The sequence below is a fragment of the Mustela nigripes genome, chromosome 7 (genome assembly GCF_022355385.1).
Source record: "Mustela nigripes isolate SB6536 chromosome 7, MUSNIG.SB6536, whole genome shotgun sequence".
Taxonomy (NCBI): domain Eukaryota; kingdom Metazoa; phylum Chordata; class Mammalia; order Carnivora; family Mustelidae; genus Mustela; species Mustela nigripes.
The window spans coordinates 121,785,487-121,806,940 of NC_081563.1; the positions used below are offsets into that span (position 1 = coordinate 121,785,487).

At 46.5% G+C, this 21,454-nt stretch overlaps 1 long non-coding RNA gene across 1 annotated transcript; it reads right to left on the reverse strand.

Annotated features, from left to right (window-relative positions):
• Window positions 1-1,104: 1,104 nt before the first annotated feature.
• Window positions 1,105-12,891, reverse strand: LOC132022756 (uncharacterized). The gene is made up of 3 exons (XR_009405694.1): window positions 12,816-12,891; window positions 11,033-11,164; window positions 1,105-1,866 (listed from the first exon to the last, which is right to left on the reverse strand). It is a non-coding gene; the product is annotated as an uncharacterized LOC132022756 (long non-coding RNA).
• Between the last annotated feature and the right edge of the window lie 8,563 nt (window positions 12,892-21,454).

The window sequence follows — 21,454 nt, forward strand, 5'->3', positions numbered from 1 at the left end:
TGGGAGACAGAGAAAGGGCCCCAGCTGACCAAAGGGGACATTGCTGAGGTCATTCTGGTAGCCAGAGGGGCCTGAGAGCACCAGGGTCCCTGAGAAGGACTTGGGAGGCCTCCTAGAACTCTCCAGCTGCGAAACAGGAGGCTTGATCCACCACTTTCCGTCTTCTGGCGTGGAAGGTGGCCCCCAAGAGAATTCACGTCCTGCCCGCCCCTGCAGTTCTGGAGAAAGTGCCAGGGCAGAAGGAGCAGAGACACGGAGCGCCCCGGAGGTGGGGATGAGGCAGCATTCTGGAATCCAGGTGGACGCCCGAGGCCCTTCTGCCGGCTTCCCCCTGCACCTCAAATAAAATGCAAGCTCCCTGCCCACTTTCCAGCTTCCTCTCCCCTCACTCAGGGCTCCAGAACTATCTGTACTCCCCAACAGCCCTCTGGGTCTCCTTTTCATTCCCAGAAACAACTGTGCCTCAAGTCTTCACCCTTGGTCTTCCCTCCAGGTGAAATTCCGTATGGTCAGTTACATGGCCGACCCCTCTGGTCCTTCGGGGTCTCGCCCAAAACACCGCGACCTCCCTGCCTGAGGTCCGTTCTTCTGTAATGCTCTTGTGCTAGAAAGGTTTAAGAACTGACTCTCAAAGAAAAACAGAAGCTCTGATTTTGTTGTGTTTGCCATTCTGGGTGCTTTTAATAAAGACCCCCGTCAGAGTCCATGTCAGGCTTCCTGTGTGCGGTCCCTGACTGTGGTGTCGGGAAGGGAGACACACCAGGAGAGGGTACCTCCACTGGATGGATACAACAGGAGTACATCATTTCCAGGACATAGAGAGGAGTAAGATAATTAAGAGGTAACACATTTTGGGGCGCCTGGGTGGCTCAGTGGATTGAGCCTCTGCCTTTGGCTCAGGTCATGATCTCAGGGTCCTGGGATCGAGCCCCACATCGGGCTTTCTGCTCAGCCGAGAGCCTGCTTCCCCTCTCTCTCTGACTGCCTCTCTGCCTACTTGTGATCTCTGTCTGTCAAATAAGTAAATAAAATCTTTAAAAAAAAAAAAAGAAGTAACACATTTTTTAAAATTTTTAACATTTATTTCCTTGTAAATTGCACAATCTGATTTTTTTATAATGCCTGTGTCTGACCCCCAGCTCACAAAACTCCTGAATTTTTAACAGTTGTCTCTCATGAGCTGAGAGAAGTCAGCCCCCAAACCACCAGATACCCTCCTCATTCTTTCGCTCTGTGCACCTTTTAGGGTGAGGGATTATTTTTTTTCTCTTTGCTCCCTTCTATGTCGGCTGGTCCTCTAACACATGGGGCCTGGGAGGTTATGACTGATTTGCTTTCAGAGGTGTCCTCAGAGCCCAGCACAATGCCTGGCCTTGGTCTGCTCTGGTGTATCTGGGATCCCAGCCATTCATGACCCCTGTGTCAGCTGTACCCTCCACAGAGGGTGGCCAAGGACAGTTTGCCGAGTCCGCTTGCCTGGGTCCAGTGGCTCTCCAGCATGCACCCCACCTGCTGCCAGTCCCCTGATGCTGGGACTGCTGCTCTAACACACAGAATGTGTCTGGCTTCACCTAGCTGCCCGCAGTTTCTGGCACGACCCCACGCACAGGGAGACGGCAGAGGATACTTCCAGCATGAATGATCCAATGAGTAAGGTGGCTTCCCAGCAGAGCAAATGTGAATCAGAGGCATTTCCCACTCGGGCCAGTCGCCTACTCGGTGCTGGGAAAGAGTACAGAGATGCCAGGCCCACTCTACCCATAACTGCAATCCAGGGAAGATGTTAAGAACTCAGCCTTAGAGTCAGCCAACACAGGGTCACATCCCAGTCCTTCCACTCCCTAGCTGGGGTCTTCATTTCCTCATCTGTAGAATGAGAATATGATATGATAAGCTGCCAGGAGCATTCAATGACATGCTACGAGTAAGGGTCTTGCAAATTTCCTGGAACAGTGAAAGAACTCTTAATGCTTAGGAAACTGTCTAAGCACCTTGTAAATATTGATGCATTTAATATTATCCTTTATGCTATACTGCCTCTGATTGCATTGTTTCTTTGTGTTTGATTAGTTGGTTTGGTTTGGGTTGGGTTGGGCTCGGATTTTGCTGCTAATCTTATGGCTACCGAATAAGTTTCTTCCTTTCCCTAAGCCTCAATGTTCTTACCTGCAAAATGGAGCCACGGATTAAATGGCCCCTGATCCAGGATTTCTACAGCAGTCAAGCTCTGATTTCCCACCTCTTGGTCCACAGCAGCTGTTCAGACCTTTCTAAGTCCCAGTGTGTGGAGTGGACTCCCACTGCAGGGGCCTGAGCCAGGAGCCCAGCCTCTGTTGTCAGGAAAATATGGGTGGGGTGGCCACCTTGCTCAGTGACAAGGACTGGGGACCCACACAGCCATCCCCATTCTCAACTCAGGTGCCTGCTGCCAACTCAGCTCTCACCTTCCCATTCAAGAGAGTCCCAGAGATCAGAGATGAAAGTCCAACCCTGCCAATTCCATTCATTCACAAGCCAGTGAGCATTTATTGAGTACCAACAGTGTGCTGAGGCCTGTACATTGCTTGGAGAATAAGGCAGGGAATAAGACAGGAAGACCACTGTCTTCCTCACTGGGGTTAGTCTACTGCACAAGACAGAAAATAAACAAGTCCACTAATAAGAAATAAGGGGATTTCAGATAGAAGAATAATGATATAAATATAAATATATATATAATGATATAAAGAGTATAAATCAGGTTAATAAGACAGAAAGTGACTGGGAAGGTAGTCAGGGTGAACCTTCCAGTGGAGGTGACTTAGGAGCCAACCACAGGATCAGCTGGGGAGAGGTTGGGGCCATGACCTATTAAAGGAACAGGCCTGGGTGGCTAGAGTTCCGGAAGAGAGGCAACAGGGCGGAGCTAGCAAGTCAGCCTGAGCGGCTCGGATTTTCTTCTGGGTATTTTTGTCAGTGCACAGGACCTGCAGCATAATTTGTAGGGCTGAGAGCAAAATGGAAATGAAAGGCCCTTTTGCAAAAAGTATTAAGAGCTTCAAGATGGCAAGAGGAGAGCATTAAACCATGCACAGGGTAATTCCAAGCATGGGGTCCTGCCCACAGAACCAGCCCGGTCAGAACAGAACTCTGTTGGCATTAGCAAAGCCTTTTTTAATTGGACAAGTATCCACTGAGGGCTTAAGATAAGCCAGGCCCTGTACCAGGCTCTGGGAACAACGAAAAAGTGAATGATCAAACCAAGAAAGCCACTCAGACCCTAATTTTTCCATTGGATTTTCCCCACCACACACACCAAACTGGGATACAGACTCATCTGCTCATATTTGATGGCGGTGCGCCCCACACACAGAGGCTCAGACCATCCACTGGATGGGTTTGACTTGATCCCTTTGTAATCATGGGAATGGTTATCACACATTCAGAAATCCCCACCACCCCCCACACCAATAAAAACCAAGCAAGGGAGACAAAAACTCAAGCTGAAAGAAAAGAACAAGCTTTTCCAGGTTTACACTGTTACTGATATGGGGGGTGGGCGCAGGATTTGAACCAGGTTCTCGTGAAATCCAGAGGCTCCCCCTCTAAGTCTACAATCCTTACTCCCATATACTGTGTGGTTGTTCAGATAAAGACTGAGGTGGAAACTTCAGGAACCTTGACAGGAACTAATGTCTCTTGAGGGTGTACCCTATGCCAAGCCCTACACCAAGGTCTCCACAGAGATCATCTCACTTTTTCCTATAAATAACCCTTCTGGGTCAAGAGTGCAATTTCTCCACTCTACCACGAAGAGTGGTAGAAAAGCTAAGTAACTTGTCCAGGGCCTCCCGGCCAGAGTGAAAGGGAACTGGGAGCCAAGTCAAGCTATGTGCCCCAGAGATGGGTCCCTGCCCCTGTCCTGCTCCAGATCTTGCTGCTGTGGAACCCCTAGCCTGTGGATCATTTTCTTGCCGCCAGGATCAGAGCTCAGAAGTCCAAGGGGCCAGGCCTAGAGAGAAGGTCTGGGGGTTTGACCTGGTGTCAACATCAGGGCTGAAGATTGCTTCATGCCCAGCCCAAGAGGAACAGGAAAGTCTGACTTCTCCCCTTTACCATGGGAAAGAGCTCCTTTTCTAAAAAAAGCCAGGCCAGAACCATGAGTGTGACATGTCAGGCCCTTTCTGTGCAGCCTTTCCCTCTGTCTTGGCCTTTCGGTCAGTGGAGAGGGCTATCTTGAAAGAGGAAGATTTGCTCGTTCTTGGTTTCCTGGCCAAGGATCAGAGAGACTTCCCTAAAGAAAGCTCCTGGCAGAATGGTTCTGGGGCCAGGCCTGGCATGGGAAGACTCCATTTCTGCTCTGCAGAGCGACCTTGGCTGGGACCCTCAAGTAGGACCGGCAGCTGCCCTTTGGCCCAGAAGAAAGCACTAGAGAGCGGGCAGTGGCCTCCGATCCCCCAAATCCCAGAAAACCAGGCAGCCTGCTGAAATGGCTGCACAGGTGCAAGGGGTCTGTGGCAGTCACAACTCTGGTCTGGGGTGGTGGGCTCCACTGTCAGGCAGAAGCAGTGTCAGCGAGAGCCCAGGAGAAATTCCATACCACCCCTCAATAGTTGTGGGACCCCGGTGAATCTGCTCACTGCTTTGGGCCTCCTAATCCCTATTTTCCTGAATTAAATGATAGAACTCATACAAAGGAAGAGACAAAAATCATAAGGAAATGTATTTCTTGGTCTCAGGGAAGATGCAGAAGCAGAAGAGTAGCTGAGCAAAATAATGAGAGTTCACAGACTCCTGGATTTCTGAACTGGGGGCCTAAGATTCAAAAAGAAAGAATCCCATGTCCTCTGATACCAGCATTCCCCCATGCCCGTCTTCTTTCCATTCATTTGTCTTCCATCTCTGTTGTAAGTCTCTTTGTGTCCTTGGACCCGAAAGAATGTCTACCTGTTCCTGGAACTATGAAGTCTTCAAAATTCTTGGGTCTTCATCTTCCCCCTTTGAAACCATGTAAGGGCTCCTCCATTTTTGGAAAGCAAACAAAGGAAAAGTCGCAAGACAGCCGATTTTCACAGCCTTGATAAGGAGTCAGCTACTTCTTCCTTGATGTTTACAGTATAAAAATAAGTTATCATTAAAACTGAAATATTATGTGTCCAAAATTCTGAGGGCCTCTTTTGTATTTTCTTGGAATGTGAGTCTGTCTGTTTTGCATAGTCCATAATATACTCTGTAAGTATTGTAAAAAACTATTACTGATTAAGCAACTTAGAGCCCCATTTTAAAAATTAGCTCATGTAATCCTTACAGAAATCTTTGTCATAAAGCAATTAATGAGAGTCACAGCTAAGAGGACTGGACGTAGAGGTCAGGTTGTCTGGGTGTCCACCCAGACTTGGAGCTTTCCAGCTAAGTGACCTTGAACTTGTTACCCAAGCATCTTGAGCCTCGGTTTCTCCTCTGTGACGTGGGGGCGGGAATGGCAGTTCCCTCAGGCCCAGGAAGAGTAGATAACACGAAACACACCGCCTGGCATGTGCCAGTAACTCTACAAAGGCTGACATGGAGCACGAAGCTCCCTTTCCTTTTAAGGAAATCGGGGCTTCGAGAAGCTAAGTAACTTGCCCTAAATCATACATCTGGAACTGACCGAGTGGGGGTTCTAACCCAATTTTCCTAAACCTAAAGTGTATGCCCATAACCATCAGAGTCAGGGCCGTGTGCCCAGCACCTGCCTGGCATGGAGTAAGCTGAGAATTGAGAGAACTTCCTCTCTAAGCAACCATCTTGCACAGGGAAGAGAACAGAAGCTAAAGGATGGCTTCACACCCCTTCCCCACCCGGGTCTTGGGATCAGTAATCTTTAGCCTCTCTGCACTAACCAGGCTTTATCTTCCAGAAGCCGCACAGGCCAGCAGGCTGACCCACATGTGCCTCTCTGCATCATCACCTCTTATCATTGATGTCATGGTCTTCAGATTTACTGCCTGCTGAGGAAATTGGTCTGCTCTCTTCAATACACTGAAAAATTAAATGTATTATAGAAATTATAAACATTACGTATATATGACTATACTGCTTCAAAGGCACCCTCAGAATCCAGCTCAACGCTGCTTCGGGCAGCAACATCAGGCAGAACAGAGCTGTGAAGCTAAATTGACTTGCCATCCCTGGCAGGGACAAGCAAGAACTCAGACACGTCCTTAAAGTATGTGTTCTGCTGGGTACATACGTCCAGGACGCTGTGGAAGTGCAGGGGGAGAAACAATAAGCCACACAGGCTAAGGATGTCAGGAAGACTTCCTGAAGGAGGCAACAAGGGCACTGGATCTTGAAGGGTGAATAGGAGTTGGCATGTTAAAAAAAAAGAAAAGGGGGGTGGGGCTGTGGGACTAGAGATGGAGGGGTTCTAAGGGCATGGTGGGAGGTGGTTAAGGAAAATCCCATCATTTACATTCTTCCTTCCTCATTCACTCATGCATATTGATGAACCCCAGGAAGATGCCAGACCCTGTCCTGGCTACTGAGAAAGTCAAGGTGAACCTAACCTCCAGGAGCTCCCAGTGTGACCTGGAAGGGATCACGGCACAACAGCGTGGGAACAGTAACCAGGGTGTTTCTGGTGTCTTGGGCATAGAGGAGAAGCGATCAAATCTGCATTGTAAATGGAAACAGGAGATGAATTCTGAATTCCATTTTGGGGGGAGAGAGACTATGTAGGTTTCTGTAACTGATCACATCCCAGGAGTGAGGGACAGGGAGAAATCTTGGAGAGACGGGAATGACACAAGGGAAATATGCCTGCGAAGTTAAAAGCTAGTTCAGCTTTACAATCAGCTTCCCAAAACTGTGAGGGCAGGAAGTCTTAGAGACTCTTGGAGGGCAAGAATTAAGATCATAGCACCCTGAAGGCCCTGTGCTCCCCCAGCTGCCGCACCTAACACCGTCCTGGGTGGACGCTGGGTGCTCCATGGGCCCTCGATGGTGGAATGCGCCCCGCCCCCTCCTCCCCTGCAGAACCTTCCGGTGCAAACCTGCCCTCATCCACACCCCACCTGAGCACCAGTACCAGAAGCTTCCGTGCATCACAGAATGACACAAAACTGTTCCTCTTTTCAAAAACCGAAATGCTCCCGAGATTGAACGTGTGCATGCTTGCGTGGCTCAATTTCAGCAAACATCTGCTACCTTTGTGTGGCGAGCGCAGTCTCTTTCGAACAGTGCCTTTGATTTCAGGGAAAGACAAATCAGGCTGCACGTTTTTGTTCTGAATGCGTCTCATCACGGAAGGAAATGTTCGGCAGCTTGGAATTCTGAATGTATGAAAAATGGATTTTCTTTTCAGACAAAGAGTTCACGATCGAGAATCAACACAGCTCCTGAAAGAGACGAAACCAGTTCTCTATTCCTGTCCTTTTCCCTCTTGCCTGCCTCATCTTTTTCTGGATTCTCCAAAGTTGCCCTCTGGAACTGAGTCTTGTCCTCAGTGCCATTGTCAGATTGGAGCTGGCAGCTGCCCTGGCCTCGGAGGGTAGGGTCAGTGTTGGCCGTGGCCCGAGTCACCTCTCTCCATGGAGCGAGCTACGAAATAAGCCATGAACTCCTCTCTCTTGGCGTCAGACCTCGAATGATACATTTGAACATGATCCAGATGGAGAGGTGTTGGCATGCTGGAGTGTGTCTGGGGTGCAGCTCCTCACTTCCACGGCTGTGCCATCAGGGGCAGGTGTCACTGCCCCGTGTAGCAGGTGTACGAGAACAGGCTCAGGTATGCACATCAGGCTGCCCTTGGGTTCAGCTCCTCTCTTGGCTGCCTTCCAGCTGGGCGGTCTGAGGGGCATTTCAGACTTGCTAGAGCTCAGCTTCACTGTCTACTGTGAAGGGGTAACAGCACACTGCCACCCCTCCTCCAGCTCCCACCGCCCCCATCAGAAGCCAATGGGTGAACATGAACTTGCAAGCGGCAAAGCACAACAGGGTGACCCACGGTCCCGGTTTGTCTGATGCTGAAGGGCTTCGCAGGATGTGGGACTTTCGATGCTGAAATCGGGAAAGTTCTGTACCCATCTGGACTGTTTGTCTTCAAATAGGGCACAATTCCATTATGACAGGGATGAGGACCTAAAGCTATCAGAGGGGCAAAACACTTTTCTGGAACTTTCTGGAAATTCCAGAATTTTCTGGAGAAGTGTACGCTGATTCCTTAAACAAAGTATTGTAAGAACTTTATGAGCGGGTGAACCAAGGAGCTTTCTTATTCTCATTTCTCCTTCATGAACGCCTGCAGAGTGCAGTGAAACTAACATCATAATGACCACACACCAGCCCCTGCTGATTTTAGCTTTATGTCTACTTCGTAAATGCCTGTACCACTTCCTTGTGCTGTCCAACTGGCCACCCAACAGCCTAGTGGCTTGAAACAACAGACATCTATTCTGCTCATAATTCTGTGGCTTGCCACTCGGGGCTGGCTCAGCTGGGTAGCTCCCCTTGGCTAAGCCCACTCAGAGACCTCAGTCGGAGAAGCTTGTCAGCCGGGGGCTGGCTGCCCCAGGACAGCTGCAGTGGGATGGAAACCTTGGGAATTCTCCATCCTGTGTCTCTGACTCCCTCTGTGTCCAACCACCACCAAGCCCTGCCACCAACACCTCTAAGCATCCCTCAAGGTGCCCTGTCCCCTCCATCCCCACACCCAGGTCTGGATCCAGGGGCTGCTTCTCAGTCCCTGGGATTATGGCAGCAGATTCCTGATCCTGTCCCCTGTTCCCTGCCTCGCCCTCTCTAGGCCTTTCTCACAGCAACCAGCCTTTCTGGAGTGTGCCTTTGAGTGTGTCAGTCCTCTGTTCTAGAGCATTCTTCAGCTCCTTAATGTTGCCAGATCTCATCCAGCCTTTCCTCCCTGCTGTCCCTACACCCCTCTCCAGCTAAATGACTGATCCTAGTGCCAAAACTATGATCTGGGCACCGTGAACAATCTGGCTTTTCCTAAACCAGTCATGCCTCTTCATGCTTTTGAAAATACAGTGCAATGGAATATTACTCAGCCACCAGAAAGGATGAATCCCTAACATTTGCATCAACATGGACAGGACTGGAGGAGATTATGCTGAAGTGAAATAAGTCAGGCAGAGAGAGTCAATTATATGGTTTCACTTATTTGTGGAACATAAGGAATGGAGGACATTAGGAGAAGGAAGGGGAAAGGGAAGGGGGTGGAAATCAGAGGGAGAGATGAACCATGAGAGACTATGGACTCGGGGAAACAAACTGAGGGTTTTAGAGCGGAGGGGCCTGGGAAGGATGGGTCAACCAGGTGATGGGTATTAAGGAGGGCATGGATTGCATGGAACACTGGGTGTTACATACAAACAATTAATCTTGGAACACTACATCAAATACTAATGATGTACTGTATGGGACTAACATAACATAATTTTAAAAAGAAAAAAGGAAAATAAAGTGCAATCTTCTGGGAGTTTTTCCCAAAACCTAGATGTCTGTTGCCAGATCTAGATTGCAGAATCACCTCTGTGCCCAGAGGAGCCACCATGTTTCTATCTCTGCTCCTGGGTCTTCCCGATGATAACACAAAGCATTGGTTCATTGTGTTGGTCAGTATTCTCCAGAGAAACAAAACCAATAGGAGGCGTGTATGGTCTATATACATATAAATATATAAGAAATCTCTGTGTGTACACATATATATGTGTGTATGTATATACATATATATTTGTATATTTGTTCCTTCTGCCTACAAATGTGTGTGTATAAAAAACATATAGAGTCAGTCCTTCTAATAAACCTCTTTGTGTGTGTGTGTGTGTGTATATATATTATGTTATATATTTATATATATACATATATATATAAATTTACTATAAAGAATTGACCCAAGTGGTTATGGAGACAGGAAAGTTCTAAGATTTGCAGAGTGAGTGAGAAAGTTGGAGATCCAAGAGAGCCAGTGGTTTAGTTCCAGCCTGAGTCCAAAGGCCTGAGAATCAGGAAAACTGAGGGTATCATTTCTGTCTAAAAGTTAGGAGGCTCAAGACCCAGGAAAAACCAATGTTTCTATTTGAGTCTGAAGTCAGGGAAAAGGCTGATATTCCCACTCAAAGGCAGTCAGGCAAGAAAGGATTCTGTCTTACTCTGCCCTTTTTTTCTAGTCAACTGATTGACTGAGGTCTTCAAGTGATTGGACGAGGCCCACCCATAATGGGGAAGACCATCTCCTTTACTCAGTCTACCAATTTAAAGGTTTATCTCTTTCACAAAAACCTTCACAGAAACACCCAAAAGAAAGTTGGATCAAATATCTGGGCTCCTCATGACTTGTTCAAGCTGACTCATAAAATTAACCATCACAATGATCAATAATGTAGTTGTTGAGGAAAAAAAAAAAACAATGATGCTGAACTATAAGAGAAAGGAGGCTTATAAATTGCTTGATAGAGAGAAATACTCATTCACCCTTCTTTGTTTTGCAAAATACCCATAGTGGTAGCTATGGTAAGCAGAATTAATTATAAAGTCCCTCTGGGCATGGGACATTTGTCATTCACGTAAACACATAGAAGAAAGGCTTCAGAGCCAATGACCACCACCACCATCTCGGTCCAGGCCTCAGCACCTCTCCCAAGGACAACTGGAACATCCTTTCACCGAACTCCCTACTTCTACCCTTGGCCTTCCAACAACATATTTTCTACACAGCAGCCACAGTGATCTTTTTAGTTGACAAATCAGGATAGATCATTCCTTGTTTTAAAGCCTTCCATGCCTTCCCAATGCACTTAAAACAAAATCCACCATAGCTTATGTGGTCCACCCCTGTGGTCTTCACAGTCTCATCTCCTCTCACTCTCCGCCTTGTTTACTGAACTGGCACTCTGGCCTCTTTTCTATTGCTCAAATATGCAACCTTGGGTCCTACATGTGGGTGTTCCCACAGCTGTCCCCCATTGCCACTTCACATGACTGGCTGGCTCATTCATCAGGCTCCCCTCCAGTGTCACTCCTCAGAGATGCCTTCCCTAAAGTCATTGGAAATTACCTTGTTTGCATATTCGTTTTCTTGATTGTTGCGTATCTCCCCAACTGGTGTGCAATCTTCATGAGAGCTGAGACTCCATCTGTCTTCTCCTCTGTGTCCAGAATCTAAATCAGCGTACTCAATAAAAGTTGGCTAAATAAATCAGTAAATAGATGAATGACATTATTAAAAATGATAAAAGAAAGATGCACATTTGCTTGGCCAGGATAAAGATGGATGCCCCCTCCCACTCAGGAGAACCCTTCCCACTGGCAACGACAGAGAAATGAAGCTGAGCCTTAAAGTGTTCCTGGATCAGTTCTCAGAAGAACTGCAGGGCGAGAGGGGCACACACATACATCTAACTGCCTACTAGCATCTAGGCTCAGATGTCCTCCAGGCCCTGAAGCCTACTGGGTCCAAGGCCATGTTCTTCAACTGTCTCCCTTCACCCCTTAACCTCACCCTCGGTCTGCATCACTGGTGTCCCAAAGTGGGGCCACCATCCTGCCAGTTCCAAACTAGAAACCTGGAAGTCTCCATTGACAACTCCCCTTGGCCCCAGTCCTCGCGTTGCTATCTCTGAAGCCCACGTTCTGTTCCTCATCCCCTCTGCTCTTCATGTCCATGCAACCATTGCCTTCCCCTAGACAGCCAGCTTTGTCTCCTCACTGGTCTCCCCATGTGCACTCAGACACTCTTCATTTTCCCACAGCAGCCAGAACAATCTTTAAAGAAATAAACCAAATTGCATCCCAGCTTCTAAATCCCCTCTTATGGCTTCCCACTTTTCTTAGACTTGAAGCCAAATCCTAACATTAGCCTGCAAGGCCCCACACGATGGGTCACTGCCTGCCCTTCCAGCCTAGCTTACACCCTGTGCACCTTCCACTTCCATGTTCTCACCCTAAGGCCTTTGTTGATTTCCAGGTCTCCACAGAGACTTTGCACAAGCTATTCCCTTTGTCTGGAACATTCTAACCACCGCCTCCTATCCATTCATCAGATCCCTGCCCAGTTTTACTTCCTAAGGGAACTCTTCCTTGATCATCCAAGCAAGGTCAAGTCCTCACAGAACTATTTTTTTCCTCCAGAGCAATTGTATCTATGTGTAGTTTTGGATTCATTACATAAGTCCAAAGTGTGACTACATGAGTATCACCTCTATCTCTCACCAAAGTGTAAGCTATGGGAGGCAGGCCCTTGTCTCTTTTCATCCTGCATTGTACCCTCAGTGCTTAGTGCAGGGACTGGCACAGAGTAGGAGCTAAAACCATTGCACTAATTAATCAATAGCTCCTCTGTGGAGTTGAGCTCACCCTCCATCAGCTGGCCAAGATCCCATGTTGAGCAATCCTCATGGGATATGGAAGAACTGGATGAGCTGGGGATGAAAAGTGAAGGAAGAAAACTGACCAGGTTGTTGAAAGATTCAGAACCCTATGCTGAAATCAGCTACTGTTTCCCCACTTGCAATTTTCCATTGTGATTTGTGTATTTCTGCACCAAGGAAACCTATAACTGACTCCCAATCTCTTCTAGATGGATGGTACATTGTTTTTCTCTCTTTGGAAATCTTAGGTTGTGTAGAAATTGGTGGAGAGAGGTGGGCAGCAAGGAGAGGGAAAATAGTCTGGGTTTGCCATTGTCACTATGCAAGAGAAAAGACCTACTAACAACTAAATGGTGTCCTCAGCCACCCCCTTTACTCAACACTCCTAAGAAAGAACACACACACATATACACACCGTAAGAAAGAAGCAAACCCAATTGTAGACCACTGGGCCCAATGGCTTTGAATTACCTAAGTCTCCTCAGCTTTCACCATGAACCAGTGCTCTGCTTGGTGCTCATCACATCCGAGGCCTGGAGGCTGTCTTCATGGCAGGGGCTGGGACTGTGAGCAGGCACTCACTCTATGTTGCAATGAAAGCTGGGAGGAAAGAGCAGGGGCCTGGGCCACATAGACAGGGGACACCTGCCCTGGCCCTGGAGGCCAGCAGAGACTTGCCAGAGGAACTGAGAGCAAAGCTGAACCACAGTAACCCAGCCAAGCTTTGACTTTCTCATACATAAATGGGACAATGAGTCCCCCCTCCCAGGGTGGGGAAGAGTGATGCATTTGAAACAGCTACAACGCTGGCAAACATTCAGTGAGGTCTTAATTCTTTGACAGCTGCTAGACTGAGCCCATATTGTATATCAGCCCATTAAATCTTCATCAAAACTCCAAAAAATAGGTACAAGTATTAGCCCTTTTTACCAAGGAGTAAACTGAAGTTTACTTCACCCAGATCTGCCTGGTGCCATTACAGGTCACTCTGCCACCTCGTTAATGTGACCATGAAAAGCACTCAACCCAAAATAAACCATTGATGAATTTCAGTTCCCTTTCCCACCCCCATTCCATCCTCCCCTTACCTCCATAGAGGAAAACAACAACCACCACCACAAGAAAGCTCCCAGAGTTCTGTGCCTTTAGCTGATCTCTCTGGACTCCATGACACCAGTTTATTGGTATAAATATGGTCTTTGAAAGGACCTAGAAAGGGGAAACCAGAATAATGAGAATTATTTCCACCTCAGGAACAATAAACTAAATTCCTGAGTCCATCTGTGATCTCAACCCTCACCCAGGGGATGTCCTGGGGAAGAAAGCTCCTCCAGGCTCTACAACTTCTGGGTCTGGGAGGTCACTAAGTTTAAGGCCTGGTTGCCAAACATTCCAACAATGCAGTCCAAAAATTAGTCAAGCCCCTAAGGTGCTAGGATTCAGCCTTCCCTGCAGTCTCCTGAGGCTTGTGTTCCAAGAAGATGCAGCTCCAGCTGCTGCTTGGCTGACTCCTGGAAGACTTGGTGTTACCCCATCCACCAAAGCATCACTCCACAGACTTGGCTTTGCCTTCCCCTCCATGATCTCTGCCCAGCCCTCTCACTATATTCCAAGGTTTGGTCTCATAGGAGAGGTGTCCATTCCTTCATCTGATTGGTTCCTTCATTCATTATTGGGGGCCTACTGGATACCAGGCCCATGTCTACGCACATGTCAATTCCCATTGTGTCAATATTCTGAGTGCATTTGCAGACTACATCAGAGGAGGAGACCTGACGTCTGTCACACTGCCCCATCTCTCACTTGGCTGTGGGCATATGCCACCAGCTGTCAGAGTCTCCTCCCTCCACTTGAGCCCAGAGCTGGAGACATCAGGGCAATGGGACTGATACTGCAGTTACTAGAATGATGTCCTGCCTTCCCTAGTTCAGCTCAGCTGAGAGCAGTCAAGATCAGCACCCTCCTCCCAGGTCAATCCAAGCACTCCTGGGAGACCATGGCCCCAGCAGGTGGGGGCTGAGCTTCCATGTTCTCCTGCAGTGGCAACAAGACTTGGTAGTAGTTACTGGGCCTTAGGGGGCCCTAGGGTCCTCAGGAACCCCTGAGAATCAGCTCCTGAGCCATGCTTCTTGTCCTGACCTACAAGCTCAGTTGGCCCAATCTTTTACGCAGACTTTGGAGTTAGCCAAACTTGGGATCATCGCTGAGCTCTGTCACTCTCCAGCTTGGTGAACTTGGGTAAATTGTTTCATGCTTCTAATGTGCAGCTCCTCCAGCTCTAAACAGGAGAGGGTGGTAATAACATAGCAGCTGCTTCACAGGGCTGGTTTGATGACTACATGAGATAATGCACGTAGAGCATTTAACCCAAAGTTTCTCAACCCCAGCACTAGTGAAATTTCAGACTAGATCATCGCTTGCTGTGTGGGGCATCCTGTGCATTGTAGAATGTTTAGCCCAACCTACACCGACTGGAGGCTGGTAGCACACCTTCCCCTCAGTTAGGACAACAGAAAGTATCTCTAGACATTTCCAAAATCCTCTGATATCTTTCCTGCTTGAGAACTACTGGTTTAACCCAGTGCCTGGAATATATGCCTAATGAATGTTCACCATTATTATCACTGGCAGCTGGAATTCAGTCTGTTTGGATGGTCTCTGGTCCCTGTGCAAATCTTGTCGACACCGCCCCGTGAGAGTTATACCTGATCCCAGTGTCCTGCGTACTAGCTGGCGGCCCCAGATTCAAGACACCTGGAGTCATGGGTACTGTCAACAACCTGATAAACCCTGGAAATGTGTCTACAGTGACATATAGAACAGATAAGACCTGTTCCCCCAGGAATATCACAAACAGAAGAGGATTGTGGAAGGATAGAATCAAGAGCAGAGTTCCCTAAAGCAATCTGAGGCTAGAAAGAAAGTGGAAATCACTGCTGAGATTGCTCAAGAGTGCTAGGAAGATGGCAACATTTCACCAATGCAATAAGACATGGAAAGAAATAAAAGCAATGACGTGCTATCAAGGTGGGGCTCAGAACCTCTTGATGGTAATAAACCCCGTAATTGAAATAAAAGACTTCTATGTATATAATGACACCTAGCACGTGACCTGACACGTTATAGGCCCTCAGTAAAGGTAACCTACAGCTGTCACCCAGTCTGACTTAATTTTGGCCAGAGAGAATGCTTGGTCAGACAGTTGGCTCAAATCTGGGAGGGGTCATTGAGACAACCTGACCCAACCCCTTAATTCGACAACTGAAGACATCTACATGGAGAGAGGGAAGTGTGTTGTAGAGTCACATGGTGGGAAAAGAGCAAAAATGGGAAATGGAACTAAATTTTCTGGACTCTACAGGTGATTCTAGAGAGTCACCCAGACATCTGGATCTATGCTAACTCAACCTGAGCCTCACACACATGTTACCTGACCATGAGACACTGGCTGGAAGAGACAGGAGCAGGTGCATCTGGACACATAGCCCTAGGCCATTCCTACCCTCTGGCCTTGTCATGCCCCAAACTATAATCCTTCCCCCTCTTGACATTATTCCCCAGTGTTTCTGATCTCACTTCCATGTTATGACTCTCTTCTCCCTATCTCCTTCCCAACAAAGCTGCTCAAGACTTACCACACCATCTTTCCCATCAGAATAACCTGACTCCTCATTACTTGGTTTAGAGCACCTGCCTGACAATAATTAGTTTTTACTGAGTAGTCACTCTATGTATGAGTGTTTTATGCAATACCTGTCTGTACAATAAGGATTACTATTATCTCCATTTTATGGATAAAGAAATTGAGACTCCAACCATTTCATGTGTGAGAAAGGAGGTAAAAGCAAAAGACAGATTAAAAGCTCTAGCCCTGGGAAACATGAGTGTCCTAGAGTGACAGGTGGAGGTGGTTGAATTCCTGGAGAGAGCAAACTGGTTTAATCTGAAGGCCAGAGGGAAGTGGCAGCTGGTGAATGTGCTTTCCTTCATGTCTGGTAAATACAGATTCGTTGAGGAGGGGGGTGGTAGGAGTGCCAGAACTCCTGGTCAGTGGGATTCACAGGCAGGCTCTCTCTACTGCCTCCAACCCACCTGGAAGCCCACATCCCACTCAGAACCCAGACCCATTGCCAAGCAGATTGCCAGGCTCTTGTCTGTCCTCAGCAGGTCCTCAAATCACAGGCAGAGTAGAGATCTCAGGGCTCCACCTGTCTTGGCGCTGGACCTCCAGCTCCTGACCCACTTCTGACTAATACGTCTGTAGAGTCAACCAAGTCTATGACCCACTTAACCACAGGGCTCCTCCCCAGGCAACCTTCCATGCAGACCTTCTCTGTGCCCTGGAGTTCCCGCAGCTTGAAGGCACCAGCACCTCCTGTTCTGGACAGCTCCACCCAGCCCAGCCCTCACCTGGGTATTGACTGTACTCCACCCTCTCTCTCTTTTCCCTTCTCAGCCTAGGCCTTCTGGCTCTGTCTGCTCTGGCCCCTAAAATGTGTCTCTCTCAAGCTTTTTCAACAGCTGCTCCCCCAACTCAACTTCTTCCCCTATGATCTACACACCCCTCAGAAATGCAGATCTGTCCATATCAGGTTCCTGCTTAAACACTTGCTATGGATCCCCCTTTCCTCTAGGATAAAATCCAAGCCCAATAGGTTGGAGGTCTCACCCTGAAGCAGGATCTATCCATTTAGAATTCCCTCTGTCTCATTACTCTAGAGAAGATGCAGTTGCTTAAACCAAGCACTAAGACTTCCCATCAGTTGACCCCATGCATAACAACCCTTAGATCTTAGAATTTTAAATGGTCCTTACTTAAATCAACTCCCCGCTACCACAAACTCAATCTTTTTTTTGCCTGCTACCAGTGACAGGGTGCTCACAATGTCACAAGGCAGCCAGTCCTATTGTGTAAAGGACTTTCTTATTATAGGGTCCTGGAATCTTACACTTGTAATATACCCAGAAGGTGGTAACTTTCCATCCACTACAAACACCTCTCTGCAACAAACCTACAGAGAACCTGATTATTACTCTTGAACTGCCCACACTTGGATGTAATTGTTTTTAAACTCAAATGCAGGATTTTGCCTCTTTCCCAAGCAAATGTTTTCTATCATACAAACATGTTTGGATTCTGAATTGTACCATCAGTATGATACTGCAACTAGCTTTTTCCAGTGAAATGCTTGATGCACTGGCCTAGAAGTGCAGGTTGTAGGGTCAGATTCCTCAAGTTAAAATGCCATCTCTGACACTTACACACTGTGGGACATTGGTTGAATGACTTAGTTCCCCTGAGCCTCATTTTCCCCATCCACAAAGGTGTTATCTACCTCTTACAACTATTATGAGGATTAACTAAGACATATACACTACTAAACATGGTGTCCAGCCTATGTGAACATTCAATAAATGTTATCTTTTATTATTATATTTAATACATTTATCTATGATGTCAATTATGGCTTTCAAATATTTTCATAGAATTCCAATATATAAGATAGACAAAAGCAGTATTTCTCCAGTGGCAGCATGGATGGGGTGTCCCAGAGTCCTATTGTCTCTGCCTTTCCCTTCCAACTTCCCTTGTTCATAGTCTCTAAGACACCCCATTGCAACTCTGACCAGTCAACTTTGAAAACAATTGATCCATGTCATTAATAAAACACTCCACTAGAAAAGGACAATTGCAGAGACACACCGAATGTATACTAGTCTCCTATCGCTGCTATAACAAATTCAGTAGCTTAAGCAATGAAAATCTTTTATCTTACGATCTGTAGGTCAGACATTCAAAACAGGTCTCACCAGGCTAAAATCAAGGGTGGACAGAGCTACTTTCCTTCTGGAGTCTCTAAAGAAGGATCTGTCTCTTTGCTTTATCCAGCGGCTAAAGGCCATCCACATTCCTTGGCTCATGGTTCCCTTCCTCCATCCTCAAACCCAGCAATGTAACATCTCTCTGGCCCTGTTTCCATCATCATCTTTACTCTCTGACTCTTCTGCTTCCTTCTTCTACTTTTAAGGACCCATGTGATTACATTGGTCCCACCCAGGTAATCCAGGTGAAGCTCTTTATTTTAAGGACAGTTGATGAGCAGCCCTAATTCCATCTGCAACCTTAATTTCCTTTTGCCATTTAATCTAACATATTTGCAGTTTCCAAGGATTAAGATGTGGACATCTTTGGAGGACCATTATTCTACCTGCCACAGCTTGTCACTAGGGATTGCCTTGGAGACTAGCTTGGGTAAATAACTCTGGCAATGATCTCACTCCAAGGAAGCCTAGGAAATTGAGCACATGACAACTTCAGTTTTACCATGTAAGACAGGTTCCACATCTCCCCAAGAACCATAAAGGTGAGAGTTCTCCCAGATCAGTCCAGATGGTGGGGAAATGAAAAATAATAAATATCCACTAGCACTAATCTAGGAAACATTAAAAAATTCAACAGATGAATAGATAAAGAAGATATGGTCCATCTACACAAAGGAATATTACTCAGCCATCAGAAAGGATGAATACCCAACTTTTGTATCAACATGGATGGGACTGGAGGAGATTATGCTGAGTGAAATAAGTCAAGCAGAGAGAATCAATTATTATACACTTACTTGTGGAACATAAGGAATAACATGGGGAGCATTAGGGGAAGGAAAGAAAAGTGAATTGGTGGAAATCGGAGGGGGAGATGAACCATGAGAGACTGTGGACTCTGAGAAACAAACTGAGGGTTTTGGAGGGGAGGGGGGATAGGGGGATGGGTAAAGCTGGTCGTGGGTATTAAGGAGGGCACGTATTGCATGGAGCACTGGGTGTGGTGCATAAACAATGAATCTTGGAACATGGAAAAAATAAAATTAAATTTAAAAAATGAATCATATTTTAGAGTTAGTAGTACTTAGTGAACCTGTGATGGCTCTGAACTGATTCCTACTTCCTCTTCTAAGTATACTTAACCCCTATATCATTTAAATAATCATTTCTAGATCATCGCCAGAAACTGGACTGAAGCCTATAATTTCTAGAACCCGGGTTTTGAAAATCAAGACAGGACGTGCCCATCCCCGGTTTCCTGGCGTCTCTCCTTCCACAGCTCTCCAAATAAGACTGACAGGGATCCCACAAAGACTTCTGCAAGTCCTTTCAGGACCCTGGGCTATAATTCATGTGGGATGGAGACTTGAATTAATTAAGAGCAGTGAGGTGTGCCTTCTGCCTTTCCCCTATCTTCAGCTTCAATCTTTCCAGATTAAAGGCTTTTGCCTTGATGAATTGAGCAGCTCTCTCAATTCTCTCCGATAACTGTCAATGTTGTACCATCACACCATGCTATGGGCGCTCCTTCCTTCTCTGCCAACCATCTCCAAACAAGAAAAACCTTCGTTTTTATTCTCAGTGGTTTTTCAAAGGCCTTAGCTGTCCTCAAGATTAGCCTTTCGGACACGATTTTTACAAACATGGGTATTTTCCCCAGGCGTTTGGCTGTGTGCCCTTTCTCAGATTCACAGAGACTAGAACTTCACGGGATTCTCTCATTAACCGTGTAAGCTTTATCTCTCAATTAGGATGATAATAGCTACTCAATGTCATAGAGCTATACAAAGTGGGTATCTTTGCGACAGCCCCTCGTGGGCCTGCTTTTACTGAATTTATCTTAGGTATTTTCCCTTCAGAGTTTGTCTGTTTGCCTGAAGTCCTGCTATCACATCACTTAAAAACAGATGGACAGATATCTACCAAATTTAAAGAGTTCTTTGAGGTGATACAACATAAAATATTAGCTCTACAGCATGCATATTGTTAAGGACATTTCAAGATACTTACAAAGTCCTCTAGAACAAAGCCATCTCTAGAGTATATGGGGCCCTGAGAAAATGGTTGTGGGGCCCTGACAAATAGTCAGTTTAACTTAAAAATATGTTATAAAATTCATAGATCCTTAAGAAACATAGTGACTTCTCAATGAAGACTTAGACTCATGGGTAAAGAAGAGGTAATTATGTACTTGTCTATTGTCCATGAAGATTTTTCTTAGGGTCCAGGCACTATCCCTTCTGTTCATGACCAAGAACCATCTATTTGTGTTCTTTGCTGTCAAATGTACCATTTCTGGCTGGTTTTATCTCTCCTACAATGGGGAAAAAAAATGTGTTAATGCTGTATTTCCTTCCAATGACATGGCATTTCAGAGCCTGCTTATTTGGAGACAATAGAGATCCCTGTGCCTATATAGTTCCTTAGCAACATCTTTAATGCCAGTTGCATCATTACTCACAATGCTGCTTCATCAATCATGCCACCTATGAATACCAGCTCCCAATGACTCAAAGGTTATTACTAAGCTCCATTGATGAAGACCACAAATGCAAATCTTACCCAGAATGTGCAGGGAAATGTGAATGATGATTCATTCCAGCTATGTCAAATTTATCACTTGGAATTTTGCAAACTACACATGGAGAAAGACATCTTCCAATCGTGTTCAATCATGTTGGAAATCTTTCAGCCATAATCACTGTATTCCTAGAACATGCCCACATGTTTCATTGTTGACCACATACCTATTTTCCACTCACAGTTACCAGTGGTGAGCACAGATGAGGGGCCCAGGGAAAAGCAAGAAGAGTGGTTCTGTTCACACAAGAAATGTCTGTCTCTTGTCCACTTGACTACAGCCAACCCAGAAGAGCACATGACATATCCATCATACCCAAGAGAGGCCACTGGTGAGAGGGGCTCATTGGCCATCTCAAAAGCCTTCCGAGTAGGTTGACATGGCCCCTCTGAAAACTGTTCCAGGGATGAGCTGATAGCAGCAAGTATTGCACACAGTAGGGGGAGAGTAATAAAGTATGAGGCTTGAGAGGTCAACAGGGATCAAAGGTCAGCAGGGTCAAGTACACAAGAACTGGGAGGATGGGCAAACCAAGCAGCAGGATGAGCATGTGGAAAGGCATAGAGCTTCAAAAAGAGAAGGTGCATCCAGGAAATATCAGATGGTCTCTTATGGATGACTTCATATATTAGGCTAGGATATGTAAAGTTTATTCTATAAGCCATGAAGACCTTACATAGTATCTCAAGCAGGAGAGACATCGCCA